The sequence below is a fragment of the Bolinopsis microptera genome, chromosome 2 (genome assembly GCF_026151205.1).
Source record: "Bolinopsis microptera isolate Bmic1 chromosome 2, MBARI_Bmic_1.0, whole genome shotgun sequence".
Classification (NCBI taxonomy): domain Eukaryota; kingdom Metazoa; phylum Ctenophora; class Tentaculata; order Lobata; family Bolinopsidae; genus Bolinopsis; species Bolinopsis microptera.
In genome coordinates, this window is record NC_087073.1 from 19,544,514 (window position 1) to 19,559,007 (window position 14,494).

A 14,494-nucleotide genomic window follows, 5' to 3' on the forward strand; every position below is an offset into this window, starting at 1 on the left:
AAAGGATATGTTCTCGCGCCGTACGTTTATTGTAGTAAAGCATTTTGGTACCAGAACGATAAATCTGTTCGAAAATTGAGTGTTTTAGTGAATAACTTTGAATATATTTTTGATTTTCTCAAGGTCTGACTGATAGATTTTCTTTAAACTTTCCAGATAGTTACATCGCTTTATGGCGGATAATGTGTGAGAGTATTGGAGTATTTATATGTGCCAAACTTAAGATATGACTTAAAACACAAGAAAGTATATATATATAGTTTTAAACTAATTACAACACTACAAATCTATTACATTTATTGAGGATGACTGTAAATAAAAGGTACATTTTACCGACATTTGAAGTCAAGGCGTTGTTTTACTGACAGTTGTGGCTGACTAACAATATATATTATATAATATCTTGTATATATTATCAACACCGACTTTTAATGTGTAGGAGTACAGCAACGAAATATATATATATATACAAGATATTGCGAGCGTCCTGTTACTCTCTTAGATGCAATCTCTGTAAAGTATTGGATGAGAACTGATTTTAAGTAAGGATTTTAAATCAAGTTCAGGATTATAAAAAAGTTCTCCGATTTGCAGTTTGAATAGTATGTGCTTGACGCTTGTGACGCATCCGGTATCAGCATAATCTCAGAGTAAACATGTCTCGCCTGCATATCTTCTTTATCTTTTTTAGCAGAACTCTTTCCTCAGAAAGTCACCGAGTAAAAAGTCAGATGACTGTAACAAAGCAGCAGAAATCCCAGACATTGATAGCCCTCTCTCATCACTATGCTGAAATTTAAAAAATACAATTCGTGACTCTACAATGGTATAATTGAGACTTTTCAAATCTCAATCAGGTTTTAATTATCTCAGTTACTCGCCAGATTTTGAACGATTGAAGCTAGACAGTATGATTCTAAAGATTTACAATCTAAAACTTTGTACTACCTTTGTTCATCCTTAGAACAATTACATCACGAAGTACTCCAGCGGACGAAGCACTCCAGCGGACATCTGAGCAGAAACGATTTCACTCGACCAAGGTACTGGAGCTGAAAAATTCAGAGTCATATCTCTTTTGTAAACAAGTGAAAAAGAAGTATTAAATTACAAACAATGTCATTAAGCTTATTAGCGATCATGGATGAAGATAACAATGTAATTAGGAACAATGTAAACATGGAATACAGCATCGTATTGATTTAATTGAGTGGGTCTCAGAATTAATTTGAAGATAACACACTTTTTAAAAAGTTTAAAGCAGTCGGTCGGATTAACAAGTAAACGAAATACAGTAGTCCCGGTAACGAAGCTTTAATATACCACTCATCATGAGGAACAGTGTGTAAAATATAAAATTAAAATAATTCACTGGCTAAACATTTCAGGTTACTTACTTTTTTACTTTGGGCGATGCTCGATCGAAATCTCCTCCACTCTACGTCTCCAGATGGTTCTGTCGCACATAACTGTTCGGAGATCTTCTACCCGCAACCCTGTGTCCCTGGCTACGGTGTCAAGAAAAGAGAGTGGTCTCCTCCCACGCCTGAACTGTGGCAGCCGCCAAGGAAGGATGGTAGAGATGACCTGATCTGAAGCTCTCATGCAATGCCCAGCAAATCTGGCACGTCTCTGTGCAACGATGGTGGAGATGGAAGGGAGGTCACCATAGATTTGCTTTAGGGTTGGATGCTTCTTCCATGAAAGATTCCTGGCTTTCATTAGGAGCCTGGTGTAGCACCCGTCGAGACGCTTCTCAAACTGCTTGTTCAAGGTCCAGGTTTCTGAGCCATACAGCAGAACAGGTTCGATGCATGCTCTGAAGAACTTGACTTTCAGCTGGTCAGAAATGCCAGAGGTCCATACCTTCTGCAGTTTGATACAGGCTGACCAAGCCATGCCTTTCCTGGTGTTGAAGTCCTTCCTGCTCTCTGCAATATATGAGCCCAAGTATTTGAAGTCATCAATCTGCTTGATCTGGTAACCGGATATTGAGTTCACGGGGGCAGCATCAGGAATGTTGATGGTCATGTATTCGGTCTTGGAAGCATTCATCGCAAGTCCGACATGTGCTGCTGCAGTCTCTAAATCCGAGAGCAGTTGCTGGACTTGCTCTATGGTATCGGCAGTCAAGGCAAGGTCGTCAGCGAAGTCAAGATCTGTGACTCTGACCGCAGGTACTCTCCGACTTTGCCTGGGGATGATGGTTAGGCCATGGTCAAGAGTCATGCAGTTCCTAAGGACATAATCGAGGACGATGATGAAGAGGAAAGGAGCGAGTGTATCACCCTGAAGGACCCCGATGAGTGTTCTAAAGAAGTCTGTAAGGCCGTCAATGGTTTTGACTCTGGAGTGCGATGAGTCATACAGGAGCCTGATTTCAGGTTACTAAATGATTGAATGTGCCTGTGTACCATTAGCATTAATATATTACATAATACGGTGTAGTGTGTACTATTTGTACTATACACTATTTTTACTATACACTATACACTATTTTTATATTAAAGTTAAATGTTGTTAGTTGTTACAGGCTCTAATGATATAGTTTTACGAAGATTTCAAGCCTTACGTTGTGTGTTTCCCTTCGTGTCCAAAAGCTTTATATCTATAATATATAGATATAATCATCTCAGCTCGGTTCTTGTTAACAATTCTTACCACATTTTGTTCTCCCTGAGTTTCGTTCGTGGCCAAGTTCACAAGTTGTACACAAGGCTGCTCCTTCTGAACTGATCGTGTTATCAGGACATTCTTCACATGTGTTCATCTCAATGTTCTTGTAGCTTCCAGCTGGACATGGTTCTGAAGAATTAGGAAATCTATAAGCAGCAATTCATTTGAACTACCTATTAAGAAGTTAATTTAAGTACCAATATCCTCGGTTTTCATTCTATAGCACAGTTAATTCAAATTTAAAACATAACCATAATATTAAATATAAGTTTTAAAGTTATCTTACCACAGGCTGTTTTGTCAGAGTTTGGTGTCAATCCAGCGTCACATGTCTCACAGCTTGTCATAGCATCATTCCGATATGTTCTTTCTTCACACGGCTCTGGAATTATAACGTTACAACTGGCAAATCGTAGTGGAAGATAAAAAAATCGTTATTATATAAGTACTTAAGTACACTTCAGATGTGTTACAATAACATTAGATTTAAAACAATATGTGACAAATTAAATATCCACACAACCACAGTTTTTTGATAGAATTATTACCAACCAGATTCTTACGGTTCTTGTCTTTTCGTATCACAAATTTGCCTTCTTGATTCTAAGCCATATCTGGCGCCTTATCCTTATCCCATCTTAACCCTTAGCCTATCTTTGCCCGTTTATATATAGATATAATCATCTCAGCTCGGTTCTTGTTACCAATTCTTACCACATTTTGTTCTCCCTGAGTTTCGTTCGTGGCCAAGTTCACAAGTTGTACACAAGGCTGCTCCTTCTGAACTGATCGTGTTATCAGGACATTCTTCACATGTGTTCATCGCAATGTTCTTGTAGCTTCCAGCTGGACATGGCTCTGAAGAATTAGGAAATCTTTAAACAGCAATTCGTTTGAACTACCTTATTAAGAAGTTATTGTGAGTACCAATATCCTTGGTTTTCATTCTATAGCCGGGCTAAAGTAGTGGATGACCTTGCTGTACGGCAAGTTAAACAAGGATCTGAAACTACTAGGTTCCGTACAGACTCAACTCTGCACCCGTGTCAATATGTTCATTATATGCAAGCCTCTTGATTTATAATCACCGAGTCTAGTAATTGTTTAAGAGAGTTCTCTGGCAGTTACGAAACTCGAGAGACTGTGGGATACTGAAGGGAAAGGAAGCAGTTCTAACGAGCTCTTCTCAAACACAAGGATATAACTTGTGAACTCGGCTAGTATATATGAAACATTTGTCATGGAGTTGTAGAGGGAGTTATGTGCCTCGCCGGGCTAAAGTAGTGGATGACCTTGCTGTACGGCAAGTTAAACAAGGATCTGAAACTACTAGGTTCCGTACAGACTCAACTCTGCACCCGTGTCAATATGTTCATTATATGCAAGCCTCTTGATTTATAATCACCGAGTCTAGTAATTGTTTAAGAGAGTTCTCTGGCAGTTACGAAACTCGAGAGACTGTGGGATACTGAAGGGAAAGGAAGCAGTTCTAACGAGCTCTTCTCAAACACAAGGATATAACTTGTGAACTCGGCTAGTATATATGAAACATTTGTCATGGAGTTGTAGAGGGAGTTATGTGCCTCGCCGGGCTAAAGTAGTGGATGACCTTGCTGTACGGCAAGTTAAACAAGGATCTGAAACTACTAGGTTCCGTACAGACCCAACTCTGCACCCGTGTCAATATGTTCATTATATGCAAGCCTCTTGATTTATAACCATAATATTAAATATAAGCTTTAAAGTTATCTTACGACAGGCTGTTTTGTCAGAGTTTGGTGTCAATCCAGCGTCACATGTCTCACAGCTTGTCATAGCATCATTCCGATATGTTCCTTCTCCACACGGCTCTGGAATTATAACGTTACAACTAACAACTGGCAAATCGTAGTGGAAGATAAGAAAATCGTTATTATATAATTAGTACTTAAGTACACTTCAGATGTGTTACAATAACATTAGATTTAAAACAATATGTGACAAATTAAATATCCACACAACCACGATTTTTTAATAGAATTATTACCACCCAGATTCTTACGGTTCTTGTCTTTTCGTATCACAAATTTGCCTTCTTGCATCTAAGCCCTATCTGGCGCCTTATCCTTATCCCGTTTTAACCCTTAGCCTATCTTTGCCCATTTACATAATATCTAGATATAATCATCTCAGCTCGGTTCTTGTTAACAATTCTTACCACATTTTGTTCTCCCTGAGTTTCGTTCCTGGCCAAGTTCACAAGTTGTACACAAGGCTGCTCCTTCTGAACTGATCGTGTTATCAGGACATTCTTCACATGAGTTCATCTCAATGTTCTTGTAGCTTCCAGCTGGACATGGCTCTGAAGAATTAGGAAATCTTTAAACAGCAATTCGTTTGGACTACCTTATTAAGAAGTTATTGTGAGTACCAATATCCTCAGTTTTCATTCTACAGTTTTCATAGCACAGTTAATTCAAATTTAAAACACAATATGCGAAAAATTAAATATTCACATATTCCACGGTTTTTCGAGGAAATGATCGCTACCCAGACTCTTGCGGTTCATGTCTTTTCGTACCACGAATTTTCCTTCTTGATTCTAAGCTCAATACTAATTCAAATTGTTATCAGTTATTAGAGTTAACGCTAAAAATTCGCCTCATCAACAAACTATGAAGCACAATGCACATTGTACAATGTACAATGCACATACTGTGTAAACTCTGCAAAATAAATATTGAACCAAAACAGTTTTGAGTTTGTTTGGTAAAATAACTTTATACTGCTTATGTTCAAAATATTTTGTAAAAACATCAGTTTTCGATTAATAATTGTTTCAACCTTTAGTAGCTGAAAATGGCTTGTCTCTATGATGTCTACTACAAAATATGCAATAATTCTAAATTATAGTTAGCTATTTTGCAATCCGCTATCGCCAATATGATTATAACTCTGCCTTCAGTGAAAGAATGGTATTTTATCTCATTCAGAGGACAGATAAAATTATGACCAAGCTTTGATAAGTTACTAGAGAACCCGTGGTCACAGGGAGGAAGCTAATAATATTTTTTGTTAGTAAGTTTAAATCGCGTCAAAAAATATACTACACAACCGAAGATACAGCCGATTAAAATGTTGCTTGCACTAAACACAACGTAATATCAACAAAACTGATAAAAATGCCCTTCTAACAATCTTTGCACGTGCACGTGCGACGTGCGTGTTAAAACCCTCGTTACCATGGTTACTTTGCAACCTTTAGCTTTTTACCTAAAGCAAAGTAATTTGCACGTGGGTGGTTGTACAGACAGACATTCTACAAAAAGAATCTTTTGAATTATAATATTGATAAATAACAATATGCTAACTATCCTAAATCCCATATCCTATATGTAATGTGTTATATTATGTTAAATAACACACTTGAAATTTAGACATAAAAACACGTAATCACGAGCTTACGAGAGAATCAGCAAGGTGGTTTATTCATATATTAGAGTTATTGTTACTTTGTTAAACCAATGCTTGTTGTTATTAGTCACCTGGTTGTGCTCTGTAGTAATCAGGTGCTGTGGAAGTTAACTTTATCTTTGCTACGTCTTTACTCCAGTACGTGCTCCAATCACTGTCTATACACGTTGTGTCTGAGAACAGGATGTTGAGCACCTCCACCTCGTTACAGTGTATCACTAGTCTGACACCTGCAGTTCTGGTTAGAGTGATGCGCCAAACCTTGTCAGTAGGAGAGGGGGGATTAACAGGGAAGTTAATGTAGGATGTGTCGCACCAGTTGAGACGGTAGTTTAGAGTAGTGGAGAAGTTGAGGTCGACTATTCCTACATACTCTCCCCCAGCAGAGTAACATCTCACTATCGCATTATCGCCACTCCCCAGCACACTATTAGTTTTAATTTCTAAAGGTGTCGACTCAAGATCCCACTCTATTTCCACATCTCGCTGCACTGGTAACCAACCTGTTAATTGTATGTTTAACTCATGACTACTGAGCAACGATTTATGTTATCATGAATAAAAGGAGGGGGTGTTCAGACTTCAGTGTTGTAGCAAAATTGTAAAGGAATTGTAAAAATGTCGCCAACAATTTATTCTCAGAATTTAAGGGCCCGACCATACTATGACTTTTGTCACCATGACTGTTGTCACCATGACTGTTGTCACCATGACTGTTGTCATAGTGCGGTCAGATGTAATGCCAACAGGCACGACAGTCATGACCAGTGGCACGTAGTGTGTTTAGAGGGCGTGCCAAGGATACGTGACAACTCCTCAGGCACATCTTTTCAAATGCCGTGCCTAGCTAAAAATCCGTGCTTGACGTGACTGCAGGCACAGTCTGTTCAGTACTTTTGCCAACTGTCATGGATAACGCGACGTCACGATTACCTTATAATAGTACCACGATTACCTTTTAATATTACCTTTACAATATTTTACGTGATATGGACATTGGCAGTTCAGACTTACAGAGTGCAATTGAAAAGATAGTACAGACAGATCCGTGACGGTCTGAAAAATCGATTTACTGACACAAGAAGCTTCCAAAGAATTTATGACGTTTTTAGGATAAATTTTTAGGTTTCATTCGGCTAAATGAGTAAAACTGTAACACTAACCCTAACGCGAACGTGATCGTGAACTTTTTATGGTTTTGAATGCCTTTGAGCGTTCATTTTAATGTTTGTTTAAAATTATATGTCCCTTCACACAATGTCCGGTCAAATAACGTCCGATAAGGTAAAGTTAAACATAGTAACATACCATTTTCGTCAGCAGCAGCGACCCTCGGCCCCCTAATGAAGACAGTCAGGATCAAGATGGTCAAGATGTCCTTGGTGCTGACCATTGTGAACTCTTCGGAAACCCAATAGTTCATCTTCATCTTTTCAACACACGCCTACTAGTTCGGACTCGATTGTGCATATGTGAAACTTTGGAAAGCTAGAGAATTGAACGCAAAGGCAAACGGTTGAACTTAGTTGTGGTGACCTTGGAAGCTTGTAGAGAGTTCGCTCTTACTCTCATGGCTAATGCTACAGAAAATGGTCCACAATACCATTAGGCCTAGACAGTGTCTAGGCCTAATTGTAATGTGGACCATTTTCTGTCTGGTAGCAATCCACCAATCGCGATCTTGAGTCTTCCCTCTCTGAGAGCCCTTGGTGGTGGGAAGGCTTTTTATAAAGTTGCCACGATCATAGGCTAATGATCGAATAACTTGTACGCATACAGCAAGTTCTTAAAGTGCTAATGCTCTAATGCTATTCAAAGAGGTTGCTAGTATAATACAGATCATAGTTTTAAGCATCTATTTCAAGGAAACGGTGTGCCCACAAGAGCTCTCAGCTTATATTAGGACAATACGATGGGAGATAACATTTCATGGCCATTCAGATGACAGAACATTAGCGCTTTAGCACCGCCACCAGATGGACTTTTAAAGTGAATCTCTCCCTACCGAAAGAACGATCGTTGCGAAAGAATGATTAGCCTGAGGTCATCTGGTAAGATCTCAATTATTTGCAATTTTACATAATTCAAACATTTATTTAGATAATAGTTAAAATAGGTTGTGACATTTAAATCAATAAAATTTGACGTCTAAAATAGTGAACAAATATTACTCTAATTTATTTTTAGTTCTTCAAAACTAAAAATCAATTAAGTGAAATCAAAAAACTGCCTCAATATGTGATTTGTTAACCGTTTAACGTAAACTAGTCAACCTAAAATTAAATCATATCTTAGTTCGCGAAAACGTCACAATTATACAGGTCATGTTGAAAAGTAACTCTAAAGAACTATTCCATCACACATCAGCGGACCTCTGTTGCAACAAAAGACACCCATGTTAGCATAAGCAAAATTTGCCAAGTTTTCGTGTGTAAACATAGTTATCTAAACAACTTAACTACTTAACTTAAACTACTTAACTAAACATATTACGTCTGTAAACTTAAACAAAGTCTGATATCTAAACAGATTTAGAAGGTCTGGTATTGAGGAGCTTGTTGGAGCAGGTAGGACATGAGTAAGACTAAGAGGGGGTGGAGGAAGGGCTAGCGTGGGTGACAGAGTTATAGGAATCATAGGTCTCGGACTCTCGCTACTTGACTCATTCAAGTGCTGCTACTTTCGATTAACTCGTGAATTCTTGAGCATCAGATTTTAACAACTCTTTGTTTATATATAGTTCTCACGTTGCTAACTTTATAAGTTTGATCAGTCGGTTGATTTTAACCGCGGCGTTGATATTGTGTTCATAGCTAGGTTACAATCTTAATAACCTCCACGAGCGAGAGTTCAGTCTCTAGTTGCCGTTCTCAATAACCAGACCGTTGACATGATGACCGTTTGTGGCTCCGTTGCCATTAGCAACTGGCTCTTGTGGCACAATAGTAGTCAGTCCCTGTTTCTTGTGAACAGTCTCCAGCTGTATAGCTACACTCGGGTAGACTAGCAGGGTTGCGAAGAAGTCCTCTAGAGGGTTCCCGTTTATATCGTACTCAGCTCGAACTGAGGATCTGAAGCTAGCCACCAGGGTCACAAACCCGATGTAGAATATCCAGGCAATGGCGTAGGAACCGGGCACTTCAATCTCTACTATGTGTAGAGTTATCTAGCTCAACCTGAGGGAGTGTTCGGGTGGTGATGTGTGATCAGAAACCATTGCACCTCATTGCAACCAATGTTAAATAAGTAAAAATCATTTTATGTTGTAAAAAATAATGATACAACTTATAACTTTTAGGAACTAAAGATACTTATAATGCTATCTTAATGTGGATAAATCTTATAACTTAAAAGTTTTAAGAATTAGAGATAGTGATACTATAATGCTTCTTACCACAGAACGGAGGCAGCAATAGCAACCATTGTTGAACCCGTCTTCTGACCTCCCTGCCTCATGTTTGTCTTGTAGAGAACAAGTGGTCTGAAGGATTATTGGTTAATAGACACCCAAACACGAAGTTATAAATGTGTTCGCTGCTTTTAACATATTAACACAGGACGTAATAAATGTTACTGAGAGACACTGGCAGTGGTCCATTCTAACCATGATTATGGGTTAATTTGGTCAAATTGATTGAACAATTTTTTTGAAAGATTTCGACGAAAAGAGTAATCCTCCGCTTTTTGTACTTACTGCTCATAGCTCATAAAATGGTCAACAAAGGATTCACATTTTGTCTTTTCAGTTGAACGGTTCGTTCCCGCTGAGCAAGGGTCTGAAACAAAGTGTTATAATATGATATAATAGCAATACATCAAACCTTTGTTAAATCTTTGAATAGATTTTGAATTTAATTTAATGTTAAATACATATTTATAAATGAAATGTATTTAAAGTTTATTTGGGTTAGAAACAACATCTGGGTCCCTACCATCGCACAAGATTATTCTCAATTTTCTTGTTGTGTTCCACAACTAACATTGAATAATGTTTATAAATGTTTAAAAACATAAATGTGTCTCACAGTGATGGAGTTATGTGTCTTTTTTCAGGGTATTCATTACCATGAAGCTCGTTTCTGTAATCTGTATTCTGAAATGGTGATTTGATTGCTGAGTGACACATTATTTCTGATATTGTACATGTAATTTCTGGTAATCAACATAGTTCATGTACAAAATAAAATGTGGTCAAATTGAAAATAATTTAGATAATAGCAATGTGTGTTAAACAGCGATCGAATTTTAGGAATACAGCACAATAAAAGTGTTGCAGTATATGACGAAAAAAAAACCACTTTAAGTGGACATTTTTCCTACTAATCTTGAATCCTCATAAATTAATTGGAGCTGATATTCTGTATCTTTCTTCCTGTTTATCTCTATTCTGTCAACATTCGTATAGACTTTATACAGCATCGTCTTCGCTCCTGGGATTGTTAATTAATAACTTGAGATAGGAGTAGATTATTATTGGACCTTATTAAGATCTTCTGGTTTTTGTCATTTGAAATGGAAATCACCGGATTTGCGGTTAGTTTCTAATATTTGCTAGACTATATCATCAAGGGTTTATGTTGTAACATTGAGCTAGATTCTACGTACATCTCACGATTGTATTAAGTGTTTTAATTTAAACTTAATATATTTATGAAACAAAGTGTTTTACTATGTTATAATAACAATGCATTCGTTGAGATCTCAGAGCAGGTTACCTCGATAAATTTTCTGGAGACCTCTGGGTACTGGGTTTCTGCTATCATACTTTTTCACCCGGGAAACGCAAACATAAATTTTCTTATTTAGATATCTAAGTTAGATTGCGGTATCATCTGAGCTACTGTTCATAGCCCATCAACTGTAAGATTAAATTAAATTAGTTTTCTATAGTAATATAACTAACTCTTCCCCTTACGACATTATTTTACCCCCTTTAGTCGGTTGTGATGATACTATCCTGGTTGTATGAAGAGTTTAGTTATCCTTTTGTAGTGATGCTATGGTAATTTAGCATGTTCGCTTCTACAATACCTGTATTTATACACTCGGGTTCATTAAAATCGAAAATAAATTCCGTTCCTGAGGTGCAGGTCACCTCGGTGCTCCCTTTATTGAGAGCTCTGGATTCAATACAATACACTTCCACCACAGTTCCTGGGACTACTGGGAACTGTGTTGATGTTCTGATCGCAGTTCTCCACTCAGCCTTCAGTCCCGTACAGCTCACTGTCGATATGTCATATTAAATCACGTTGAACTAATTAATTGGGTTGTGTGATACAATTATAAGAGTTATTTTGACGGTTTCTTATGTTCTCTTCCGCGATTTAGTTTTCCTGTCCCAACCCAAACCCTTTCATGCAACCTCTAACATAATTATAATATCGTTTGCTCGGGGGTCATAGTCTCAAAAACTGTATACAGTTTACCATTCTGTAGCACAGTTAATTCAAATTTAAAACACAACAATAACATAAAATTTAAAATTATCTTACCACAGCCAGTTTTGTCAGAGTTTGGTTTCCATCCAGCGTCACATGTCTCACAGCTTGTCATAGCATCATTGCGATATGTTCCTTCCCCACACGGCTCTGGAATTATAACGTTACAACTGGAAAATCGTTGTGGAAGATAAGAAAATCGTTATTATATAAGTACTTAAGTACACTTCAGATGTGTTACAATAACATTAGATTTAAAACAATATGTGACAAATTAAATATCCACACAACCACAGTTTTTTGATAGAATTATTACCAACCAGATTCTTACGGTTCTTGTCTTTTCGTATCACAAATTTGCCTTCTTGATTCTAAGCCCTATCTGGCGCCTTATCCTTATCCCGTTTTAACCCTTGGCCTATCTTTGCCCATCTATATATAAATATAATCATCTCAGCTCGGTTCTTGTTAACAATTCTTACCACATTTTGTTCTCCCTGAGTTTCGTTCCTGGCCAAGTTCACAAGTTGTACACAAGGCTGCTCCTTCTGAACTGATCGTGTTATCAGGACATTCTTCACATGTGTTCATTTCAATGTTCTTGTAGCTTCCAGCTGGACATGGCTCTGAAGAATTAAGAAATCTTTAAACAGAAATTCGTTTGAACTACCTTATTAAGAAGTTATTGTGAGTACCAATATCCTTGGTTTTCATTCTATAGCACAGTTAATTCAAATTTAAAACATAACCATAATATTAAATATAAGTTTTAAAGTTATCTTACCACAGGCTGTTGTGTCAGAGTTTGGTTTCCATCCAGCGTCACATGTCTCACAGCTTGTCATAGCATCATTCCGATATGTTCCTTCTCCACACGGCTCTGGAATTATAACGTTACATTTACAACTGGCAAATCATAGTGGAAGATAAGAAAATCGTTGTTATATAAGTACTTAAGGGGGCATACACCAAAACAGTGGTTTGTGCCGTCCAGACCAAATGACCTCATAGGCAGTTCAGTGACCTTCTAGCGCACCGTTTCCACACCAAAAAAAATTATTTTGAGAATACCCATTTTTGTAATCGAGCATTTCCTGGTTAAGAGTGTAATTTTCGGAAAAAATTATTTTGTGGTTGAGACGCTATAAGTTAATCATTTCTTGCGGTATCAGGTTGAAATTTTGCTCGCCGTTTATTCACATCTATGTCAAGGTGTGTGTAAAATCTTGATATCGTATCTAAAAAGGCTGTTGTGTTATGAATTTTTAAAGTCAAAAAGCTAAAATTGTCCTTTTCAGGCTTATTTTAACAAAAAGTCAGTCAGGGAAGATCGGATTATTTGATGCTTGACATCAAATTGTTCTCTGAATTCTGGCGCAGTTTTTGATGCCCTCAAAAATGTTTTTACTCATTCACCTTCTGATCTATTGGACCTCAAAGCCAAACAACAAATTTAGGCACATTTTTCGTTTTTAATATTTACTGATTTTTCTAAAATTTTGATAGGAATGTGCTAGTGACTTTTTGAAGGGTGCAAAATAACCGCAACTAGCACATTTATATATGAGTTATGAACAACAAAACACCCTAAAATGCTTCCCTTTGAAGTTATGGGAGAAAATGTGATTTTTTATCTGCAAAGCCAAAAAATCACATTTTCTCCCATAACTTCAAAGGTAAGCATTTTAGGGTGTTTTTTTGTTCATAACTCATATATAAATGTGCTAGTTGCGGTTATTTTGCACCCTTCAAAAAGTCACTAGCACATTCCTATTAAAATTTTAGAAAAATCAGTAAATATTAAAAACGAAAAATGTGCCTAAATTTGTTGTTTGGCTTTGAGGTCCAAAAGATCAGAAGGTGAATGAGTAAAAACATTTTTGAGGGCATCAAAAACTGCGCCAGAATTCAGAGAACAATTTGATGCCAAGCATCAAATAATCCGATCTTCCCTGACTGACTTTTTGTTAAAATAAGCCTGAAAAGGACAATTTTAGCTTTTTGACTTTACAAATTCATAACACACCAGCCTTTTTAGATACGATATCAAGATTTTACACACACCTTGACATAGATGTAAATAAACGGCGAGCAAAATTTCAACCCGATACCGCAAGAAATGATTAACTTATAGCGTCTCAACCACAAAATAATTTTTTCCGAAAATTGCACTCTTAACCAGGAAATGCTCGATTACAAAAATGGGTATTCTCAAAATATTTTTTTTTGGTGTGGAAACGGTGCGCTAGAAGGTCACTGAACTGCCTATGAGGTCATTTGGTCTGGACAGATTTGGTGTATGCCCCCTTAAGTACAGTTCAGATGTGTTACAATAACATTAGATTTAAACAATATTTGACAAATTAAATATCCGCACAACCACGGTTTTTTTGATAGAATTATTACCACCCAGACTCTTACGGTTCTTGTCTTTTCGTTCCACAAATTTGCCTTCTTGATTCTAAGCCATATCTGGCGCCTTATCCTTATCCCATCTTAACCCTTAGCCTATCTTTGCCCGTTTATATATAGATATAATCATCTCAGCTCGGTTCTTGTTACCAATTCTTACCACATTTTGTTCTCCCTGAGTTTCGTTCGTGGCCAAGTTCACAAGTTGTACACAAGGCTGCTCCTTCTGAACTGATCGTGTTATCAGGACATTCTTCACATGTGTTCATTTCAATGTTCTTGTAGCTTCCAGCTGGACATGGCTCTGAAGAATTAAGAAATCTTTAAACAGCAATTCGTTTGAACTACCTTATTAAGAAGTTATTGTGAGTACCAATATCCTCGGTTTTCATTCTATAGCACAGTTTATTCAAATTTAAAACATAACCATAATATTAAATATAAGCTTTAAAGTTATCTTACCACAGGCTGTTTTGTCAGAGTTTGGTGTCAATCCAGCGTCACATGTCTCA

General features: G+C 37.2%; 1 protein-coding gene across 1 annotated transcript in view; it reads right to left on the minus strand.

Annotated features, from left to right (window-relative positions):
* LOC134811879 (uncharacterized) overlaps nucleotides 1–14,494 on the minus strand; it is a 99,519-nt gene that overhangs the window by 56,437 nt on the left and 28,588 nt on the right. The gene's annotated exons all lie outside the window — the stretch shown is intronic.